Source organism: Camelus ferus, chromosome 9 (genome assembly GCF_009834535.1).
Source record: "Camelus ferus isolate YT-003-E chromosome 9, BCGSAC_Cfer_1.0, whole genome shotgun sequence".
In the NCBI taxonomy this organism is placed as follows: Eukaryota; Metazoa; Chordata; class Mammalia; order Artiodactyla; family Camelidae; genus Camelus; species Camelus ferus.
In genome coordinates this window covers 80,402,557-80,411,792 of record NC_045704.1, presented here as the reverse complement: position 1 = coordinate 80,411,792, position 9,236 = coordinate 80,402,557, and the positions used below count along the sequence as shown (strand labels likewise).

Below are 9,236 nucleotides of genomic sequence, written 5' to 3'. Positions count from 1 at the left end.
CTAGGGCCTTAATCCTCATTAAACCTTGCTGGTCCTCAACTCACAGTCTGGCACTTGAAAGGAATGCAACAGTTTTTTCCAAAGTGACTTAGAAGGGGAGCAGGGAGGTTTATCTTCCAGGAAAATGCCCCAGAAACGCCCTCCAAGAACTTACCTAAACTCCTGATTATACTAACCTAGTGTGTTATTAACCATTAATTGTCAGAGGAGGCTGAGAACGCCGTCCCCAACTACCACAAATTACGCAGTGTTTCCCACATTTGAGGAAGTGACAGGGGTCAGCACACCTGGAGTGCAACAGATAAGCTTCATGCTGGGAAAACTGCCGTCCTGATCATGTATTAGTACCCCACTAGCACAAAACACTGATAATAGGGGAAATTCTGTTAGGGAGAAGAGAGCATATGTGAAACTGTGTACTATCTGCTCAATTTATCTGTAAACCTAAAACTGTTCTAAGAAATCGTGTTTATTAATTTTTTTAAGTAAGGATGCAGCACCCTAAAATCTTGGTGTCAGTGGCATCCTGTAATTGCTAGTTAATGCTGAGTTTTCGGGTGCACCAACCTGGGAGTCTGACCAGTTGGTGATTCTCAGCCTCCACTAGCCTGGCAGTTCCCCTACAATCCAGATGTCTGATCAAGTAGGTCAAGGTGCCCTCTTCGCTCCAGAAGGTGCAGAGGGACCAGTGGCATCTGGTGAGACCCCGAGAATCCATCGAGCCGGGCCGAACTCCGTCAATACCCTGGGCAACTGAGCTTCCACAGCCACCAAACACACCACCACAGGAGCAAAGCAAGTGAGGACAAGAACTATGAGCCACAGGAGGAGGTCGCTGCCTGAAGCAAAAAAGCACCTCAGGAGGGAGGCTTGGTGAATTGGGGGAGACTCAGAAGCAGGAAATGAGTGGAAGTAAGACCAGAACGTTCCCTGCTGGGCTTGAAGCACAAGTCTTCCAATCAGCAGTCCTAGGCTCATAGGCTCCTGTTGCGCTCAGAGCCAGCGGAGGGAACCTGCTCCCCAACCCCTGCCTCCTCGGCTGGAAGCTCCTTCGGACCCGCAGGCCATGAACACACCGGGTCTTGACGGGGCACACTGGGGCCCTGACACGAGCGAGCGGCACTGGACGCCCCACGGCGGGGCCCGGGGCCCACGGCCCTGGCCGCCTGCTCCCCGCCGCCCCGGAGCCCCCGCAGGTGCCGACCCCGCCTCTCGGGCTGAAGTCCCCCATGTGCCACCTCCCCTGCGCTCCGCCGGTGCGCTGCACCCTCCGCAGAAAGGGAGGCTGTGAAAGGCTTTCCAAACGGGCAGCTCTTGGAAACATTCAAACTGGCAACTCAAGCCTTTAAACGTCCCGAGGGGGAAACGTCTAGAGGCCCGTCGGGCACCGCACGGAGCTCCACACCCGGTACCGAGCCAGGCCTTCAGTCTTGGGAACGCGGGAGGCCGGAGAGGGGAGACCTGGAAAGCTGAAGAGGAGAAAGAATCCAGGGAGGAAAGAGCCCAGAAGAAACGCTGTCACCTGCTTTTCCCCGACGTCCCCCCGCGGGGCGGGCGCGGCCAGGCTGCTGGCGGGGCGCCGCGTAGGGGCCTCTGGGGTTCGAACACGACTCCCAACAGAGAGAGGAATCTGTCCCCAGGGGAAGCCGGCAGGGCTTGCACCCTTTGCACGTCGGGTGCCAGGGCAGGGCAATCCCAGGAGGCCCCGAGGGCTGTTCTGAGGGTAGTCAGAGCTCTCAGCGCAGCGGGAAGAGGACAGTTGAAAACAAGAGGAAAGGGACACTTTTTGTATTTAGTTATGTTTTTTTTTTTTCCCCCGGGTGAGAATTTTGCCTCAGGGCAGAAAACTCTAGCAATCCCGGCAGAGCAGCTGGACTTGGGGCAGGTCTAAAAGCCGTGCCTGTGGCTCACCCCCGAGAGGGCTTCGTCTCCTCCACGACGTACAAACCCGCAGAGACGCGCCGAGGGAAGGCGAGCGAGGCGCCCCCTAGCGTCGCGGAGGAAGCGAGCTCGGGGCGGCGTGAGCGAGCGCCCGGCAGGAGGCGGGTCCTGGGCCCGCGGGGCTGCGCGCCGCCTGGCTCCGCGGGGGGCGTCGGGCCGTCCTGCGGTTCCATGGTGTAATGGTGAGCCCTCTGGACTCTGAATCCAGCGATCCGAGTTCGAGTCTCGGTGGAACCTTCCCTTTAGGCCGCGCCCAACTGTCTCTTATCCCGCAGCCCCAACTCCGCCGCTGCCAGGAAAGCGAACCCGCGCCTCAGATACGTGCTGAGTGGACGTGCTCTCCGGCTCCCGCCTCCCGCTTTCTGCAGCTCTCAGACGCGACGGTTTCGGTCCCAGGAAGGAAGCTGCGCGGCCAGAGTCCCTCTGGCTCCCGCCGCCGCCTCAAAGCCGCGTCCCCCGCGGTTTGCCGGCTCCTCCTCAGGAGTCGGGGTCCCGGAATCGGGCTTCTCTGGGCTGCGGCGTCCCGGCAGCGAGCAGATGGGGGGCACCCAGCCTGGAGTGTCCCCGCTGGACCAGGGCGACTGTGCCCGTCGCAGGACATCGGCGGCCCCGGCCCGGCCGCCGAGGGCGCAGAGACAGCGCCAGTGCCACCCCCTCGTCGGGTCACCCTGGGTCTCGGGGGTAAAGGGCAGAGGCTGCGCCCCCTGAGCCTTACACCGCAAGGGGCTTCACACCGCACGTCCTGTAACCGCCCGATTGTCCGTCCCTGTGAGTAAACGGTCTGTGTGAGGGGCTGTGATGTCCCTGATCAGGCAGGAAGAAGCCTGTGTCTCAGTTTTCGGCTTGATGGTTGCAGACCTGAATTGGAAGTCCTGGGTTTCATTCAAATGCCCTGTTTTATTCCGCATTTTAATTGATTCTATTCCAGCTTCTTCCGATTTTATTCAGAATTTCTTAGTCCTGCGTCCTCATTGCATACAAAGCTGCTGTTAGGCTAAAATTTGAAAATCCACTGCTGAAACCTTGTCGTTTCATCCAAAGCCCAGCCAGAAAGAGAATAGACCATGGGTTTCAGCGTCTGTAGAGATCAGGGTTTCCTCATCCATCTCCCCCCAGGCATTTGAGACACTTGCAGATCTTGTAGTGACGGCTAGACCATACTCGAATATACCTTGTTTGGTTAGATTTGAGTTGGAAACCACATTTCTTTTCTTTATCATTACAAAAGTAAATTAAATTTTGTTTTGTGTTTTTAATTGACATATAGTCAGTTTACAATGTTGTGTCAATTTCTGGTGTACAGCCTAATGTTTCAGTCATACATATACATAGGTATATTCGTTTTCATATTCTTTTTCATTATAGGTTACTACAAGATATTGAATATAGTTCCGTGTAACTTGTTTATTTTATATATAGTACTTAATATTTGCAATCTGAAACTCCCAATTTATCCCTTCCCACCCCCAGTAAATTAAATTGGTAAATGTCACCTCCAGCCTTTGAAAATGAGCTGGTGCACCCCCTTTGTGGAACTACAACATGGATAAGAACTATGCCAAGACACTAAAACACAATAATTTGTGTCCCGATGGCAGTAACCAAACCAGAAACTGCTTTCCTCAATTGTGGTGTTAGCAGAATTTTTGCTATATCTTTAATCTTTTGTCCATATAATATGGGGAAATGCAATGAGACTCTCTAGGATATTCTATTTCTACTATTCAAAGAGTCCTTAAAACTAAATTGCTTGGTTTCAGACAAAGAAGGTTCAATATAAAGCCTGTAGTTCTGAATTTGATTTGTAATGTTTGTGACATTGTAGGTGAATACATGAATACACACACTATGAATATGTATTTCCTAGCTCTGTTCACTGGAAAGGCCTAAATAAACCAAATCCAATGAGTATGTCAAGGATATTCAATTTGCTCTGCTGAATAGTGTGTTGGACATAAAGAAATCAGAGAGTCTTAAAGAAAGGACTGAGTCCAGGTCAGGAGCAGTAAATATTAAAGATGCAAAAGAAACACCTTGTCCTACTAATATCAGGAAAGGTCTTAAAGCCTGTGAGGATCTTACCAAAGGGAGAAAGGGGTCAGCTTAAATTCACTTTCACTGCTGAAAGAGAGGACAATTGGAGTATCAGGAAGGACTCTGTAGCAATGCATTGAAATACTTCAGTGTGATTGAAACCTTGATTTCATACGAGCACAGGAAAAAAAGAAAGAAAAAGCAAAGAAACTAATTGGTGATGACAGAGAATGCTGAGGGATTAGCTCATTAAACTACAGGCTGTACCACTAAGTGTACAATATTTACTACTTAGGGGAAAGTTCTCTTTATACAAGTGTCCAGGTAAATAATTCACGATGATGGAATGGCACCATTTTGCTCCACACAATCAGTTAATGGATCTAGGCCTTGAAATCAAAGGGCTGCTAATATTCTTGAAGAAACACACAGGACTTGATGTGCCTCCTGATCAGAGAGCACACATCACTTTTCAGGTGGTCTTGCCAACAGGTGAAACATGAAACTGATAAGCTTCTACATCTGCCAGGTCCAAAACTGTGGCCACAAGACACATGTGGCTACTGCATATATAGAATGTGGCTGGCAGGACTGAGGAACTGGATTTTAACTGTACTTAGTTATAATTCATTTAAATGTAAATTTAAAAACCAAAGGTATAAAAGATTTTTCTATTGAATGCAACTTTAATACTTTAGAATTAAAGTTCCTTTAATATGTTGCAATACACACTTAAGTGTCTTATGTATAAGATTATTTCTGAATTATGCTGTACTTATTAGTTTTCAGTGTAGTTACTAGAAAAATTTTAATTACATATGTGGCTTGTACCTTCTCTCTATTAGGATAACACTGCTCTGAATTCCACCACCAAAAAGGAGGAAATATGGAGGACAGGAGATTGTGTTGATGTACACCTAGGAACCAAATTCAGGCTGAGGGCTACTAGAGAAAAACAAGACTGTATCTTCAGTAAATGAATAACTAACATAGGAGAGCGAGAGACCAAGCAACATAGTGAGAGCAGGAGCAGCAAGAGAGAGAGAAGGAAAGAAGAAAGGAAGGAGGCGGAAGGAAGGAACTGAGGAGAAACATATATACAGGTACTTAACACATATCCTACTGATTACAGTTTGTGGATTTTTTATGGAACCCAATAAAAGAAACTAACTTAAAAACAACCATGGGAGGTTTGAACACTGCCTATTTTATGATATTAAAAATTTTAAGTCCATTTACCAACAACAGTAATACTATGACGCACCACTCAGTAAGAGTCCTCACTGAGGGGAACACAGTGATACAATTCCAGATGAAGTGAGTTGTCTGGCATTTACTTAAATAATACAGGAAAAGGTAAGTGGGTGGGACTGTAGGAAAACAAGTTCAGCCATAAGCTGATAATTGTGGAAGATGACTTACAAGGATGGGGATGTTCTGTTATATACTTCTGTCCATTTTGGAGTCCTATTGAAATTCTGCATTTGAAAATGAGTGACGAGAGATTACAGGCCCACCTGGATGACGGCAGCTGAATCTCTCAACACCTATTTCAGAGGGCTAGGGATTAAGCTAGAGAGTCAATGACTCCACACAGGACAGCTCCCCCGAACAACCAGGGGCCACAGAACACTGTGGACTCCAGGTAGTTTGTATTTAGCCAGGCCTGGGAGCCACACAACAGTAGAGGGATCAGACAAGACTGCACACAAAGAGGAGAGGCCAGCAGGGAGGGAATCCAGGTAAAATTCCCTACAAAAGAGCATGTGGACAAACTCAGAGCGTGCCTGGGACCTGGTGGACTACAGCTCTGATTGACTGGGGAATGGCCAGGAAGGGGTTCGGCAGTGCAGACGACCAGAGGATGACAAACTTCGTGAGGCACAATTGTCGGGGCCACGGTGAGACCTAGATGAAGGTAGTGTTCTTTGGATGTTTGTGGTGCAGAGAAAGAATGAAGCAACCGGTAGAAGTCAAAGGTCCTACTGGAAGGAAATAGAATCTCAGAACCAGGAGACACACCATGCCTTTCCCCAAAACCTTACATCTGCTACAGTAATTGCACAAGACAAAGATCTAGACAAAAGAAATTGACCAAGCTCCTTAAAGATTCAGCACTTCCCACCTAGATCTGCTATTTCTCTCAGAGATAAATCCTACTCTGCTGGAAAGGAAAATCATACAGCAGACATTTATTTATTCTAAGGTGACATTAGAGAAAAACAAAAACAGAGTTAGAGATTTCAGCTGATGAAAAGATTCTCCTCAGAATCAATCAAAAACGTAGGAAACATATAAAATAGTATCTATATCTTAAATATTCTAAACAGAACCTTTTTAGATACACACACACACACACACACACACACACACAACACACACAAACACTCTGGCTCACGTACACAAGAAAAGGAACTCAGAGCACAAAATTAGACACAAAGACCAAATGAGAATTGGTAGAAACTAGGAAAACACTGAAGAAAAAGAACATTCCCTGGAAAATAGTCTAAATGAAAACGTATAAAGGAACTTATTTGTCTACAATCATAGGACACATTGAATTGAAAAATGAAAGCATTGAACAGAAAGGAAATGGATAAAAGATAATGAGAAAGGGTCAGAGAGAAAGTCATAGATATCTGGGAGAAATAGGACTGGAATGTTCAATTCTAAGTCCCATTGTATTAGAGCTGAAAGAATTTTTTTAAAGAAAAAAATTCCTGTGAAGCGCTCAAACTCCCTTTACCCCAGTGAAAGAGAAAATCAAATTATATTCCATGTCTCAACAAAACATCCCAAGGAGGAAAATGTTTCTTTAAATCTCAATAGAAGTCACTGTGGGCATGTCCTTCACATTCAGCCAAGCTGTCCATGTATCAAAGCAAGAGAAAATGAAAACTAAATATGCCAACGTTGAAGAGTCCTCATTTCCACCATTAGGAATCTTGACGGATGAACTTTACACGTCAAGAAGTCACCAACGTAAACCCTGAGATATGAAGACCTGGTCACCACTGAATATATGTTATAAGATTTAAGCCGGTGTGTCATGGGCCCTGCTTTCAGGGCAGCCTGGTTGGGCCCTGGGACCTCTGCGAGGAGGCCGCTGACACTCCTGGGGTGGGGCAGCCCTCCTGTGAACCTATGGGTCCCTAAAGGGCCCCATGGGCGCCCCCTCCAGCTCTTGCACATACCCTCCTTTTTTCTGAAGTTAAAACCAAATGGGGAGGGGGCGGGGACAAGGTGGGAAAAATAGTACGTAAAGGGTGTACATTTGACTAGGTTGAAATACCACTAGAATACTATCAGAAGTGGCAGGTAAAGACAGAAGGAAAGAGAAAACGTAGAATAATGTCCTTGATGGTGACAGTGGTAAAAAGTTGAAGTTGAGAGGTATCATTCAAAATTTATACTTCAAATTAAACTTATGTGACAACATACTAAGGGACTAAGATGACAAATATTTTAGTGCAGTGTTAAACACTAGCTATCCAGTCCTTCCTACATACCAAACAAAACACAGACACACACACACACACACACATGCACGCACAAATAACAGAGAGAAAACAAACACATTAAATGCACTCTACTACAAATGGTACATACAACTTAAAAGATGTGGGAGAGTTTAAGATATAAAAATGAAGAGGAGAAAAACGAATGTTTCTATTAATTTATATCCGTGTCTACTAAATCAGTCGCTGAATTAAATTAACACTGAATTTAAAAAATACACACCGTCACAGTAAAACTCCAAAGAACTTTTAATTAAATGGAAGGGGTAGGATTGACTTTTCCACAGCACAACGCCAGCAGTACAAATGAACAGAATGACTGCACTGGAAAATTTCTGCTTCACAAACACAAATATGGTAATTGACACACATCGGGGATCGATCAGGGATGGCAACAGTTTAGAGAATGACAATCATAGAATAAGATATTTATTCACTCTCAGAGAACTACTCATCAAATCACTGATTCTACACAGAGAAACGTGTGTTCCAATGAACGGATCTCACTGGCTCCTGCCTCCATGACGAAGTGTTCAATGCTAAGAGGACAAGAGTGGTGACACGCAAAGTGGACGTGCTTACTCTCCAGAGGGGCTGTGCCAGGAAGCAAACAGCGTTCAGTAAGTGGCATCATTGGCAGACGGGTTGGCCTGAGTTTAATGATGAGGAAGGGGTCAGACAACTGCAGAATGTAGACCTTTGAGCCAGACAACTGACCTGTGTTCTGCACACAAGTCAATGTCACCACCATTAAAGACAACCACAGAAAGGTGAGGAGAGGGTTTGGGTTCAAAAGGACTAAAGAAATATAGCAGCACAATCTCTTTAGTTCTTTGGAACCCAAAACATCTCTTCTCCTTTCTGTCATCTAATTTGTGGAGGCATCGCCTGTTTGAAAAACACAGGCCACTTGTCCTGTTCAGTGGTCTAGATTCTGCAGTTGTCTGATAACTACCTCATGACGAAACTCAAGCGAAACCTTTTCAGCACGGACACTGCATGGTTAATGCCACCTGCACCGAGCACAGCCCATCTGGTGGCAAAGATTGTCCAGGCTGACATGTTGCCTTCTTCCAGCTGCTCCAGATGCCAGTGTGTGCAGGATGGCAATTCACAGAAGCAAGCGTTAAAGTCTCTCACAGCTGTGCATCCATCTAAGCACTGGTCTCCTTAGCACTGGGTCACATTTGGGGACTGATGCCTGGGATTTCTCCCATCAGATCAGTCCTTTGGAGTAAAAATCATGGATTGTGGCTGGTGATTGTGATGTTGATTCTCAGCAAAGCATCCCTGCAGTGTTCAGTTTGGACTTTAACCGGATTTTCTGTTGCAGATAGTTTACATCTAGTGGGAAAGGTAAATTTGATGATGTGGTTTCTTCAAATTGGCAAAATCTTTTCAGAGTACCGAAAATAATGCGTTAACTGTGAAAGAGAGACAGGGGAGAGATGGAGAGACATAGGAGAGATAGAGAGAGGGACAGAGAGAGAGACAGAGGGATCAAATGTGGGTCTTCGTTGGGTTCTGCTGACGGCTGAGCCTGGAGGGATGACCACATGGTGACAAGAGTCAGGAGCAGGCTGGGATCCTCTTGAGAGGAGGGGCTGAAGGGGGAGCCCGAGGCTGGTGCTGAAGGGAAAAGGGAGATCCACGAGTTAGAAGAAATACCTCCTGAAGCAAACGTGCAGACTGTGGTGCAGAATCTAGGGACCCCTGTCCTCACCCCACCTGTGCTTGGGGATA

At 46.7% G+C, this 9,236-nt stretch overlaps 2 non-coding genes across 2 annotated transcripts; one reads left to right on the top strand and one right to left on the bottom strand.

The window, feature by feature from the left end:
• Window positions 1-201: 201 nt before the first annotated feature.
• Window positions 202-359, bottom strand: LOC116666155. The gene has a single exon (XR_004323002.1). It is a non-coding gene; the product is annotated as a U1 spliceosomal RNA (small nuclear RNA).
• Window positions 360-2,106: 1,747 nt separating this feature from the next.
• On the top strand, window positions 2,107-2,178 carry TRNAQ-CUG. The gene has a single exon. It is a non-coding gene; the product is annotated as a tRNA-Gln (tRNA).
• The last annotated feature ends 7,058 nt before the right edge of the window (window positions 2,179-9,236 follow it).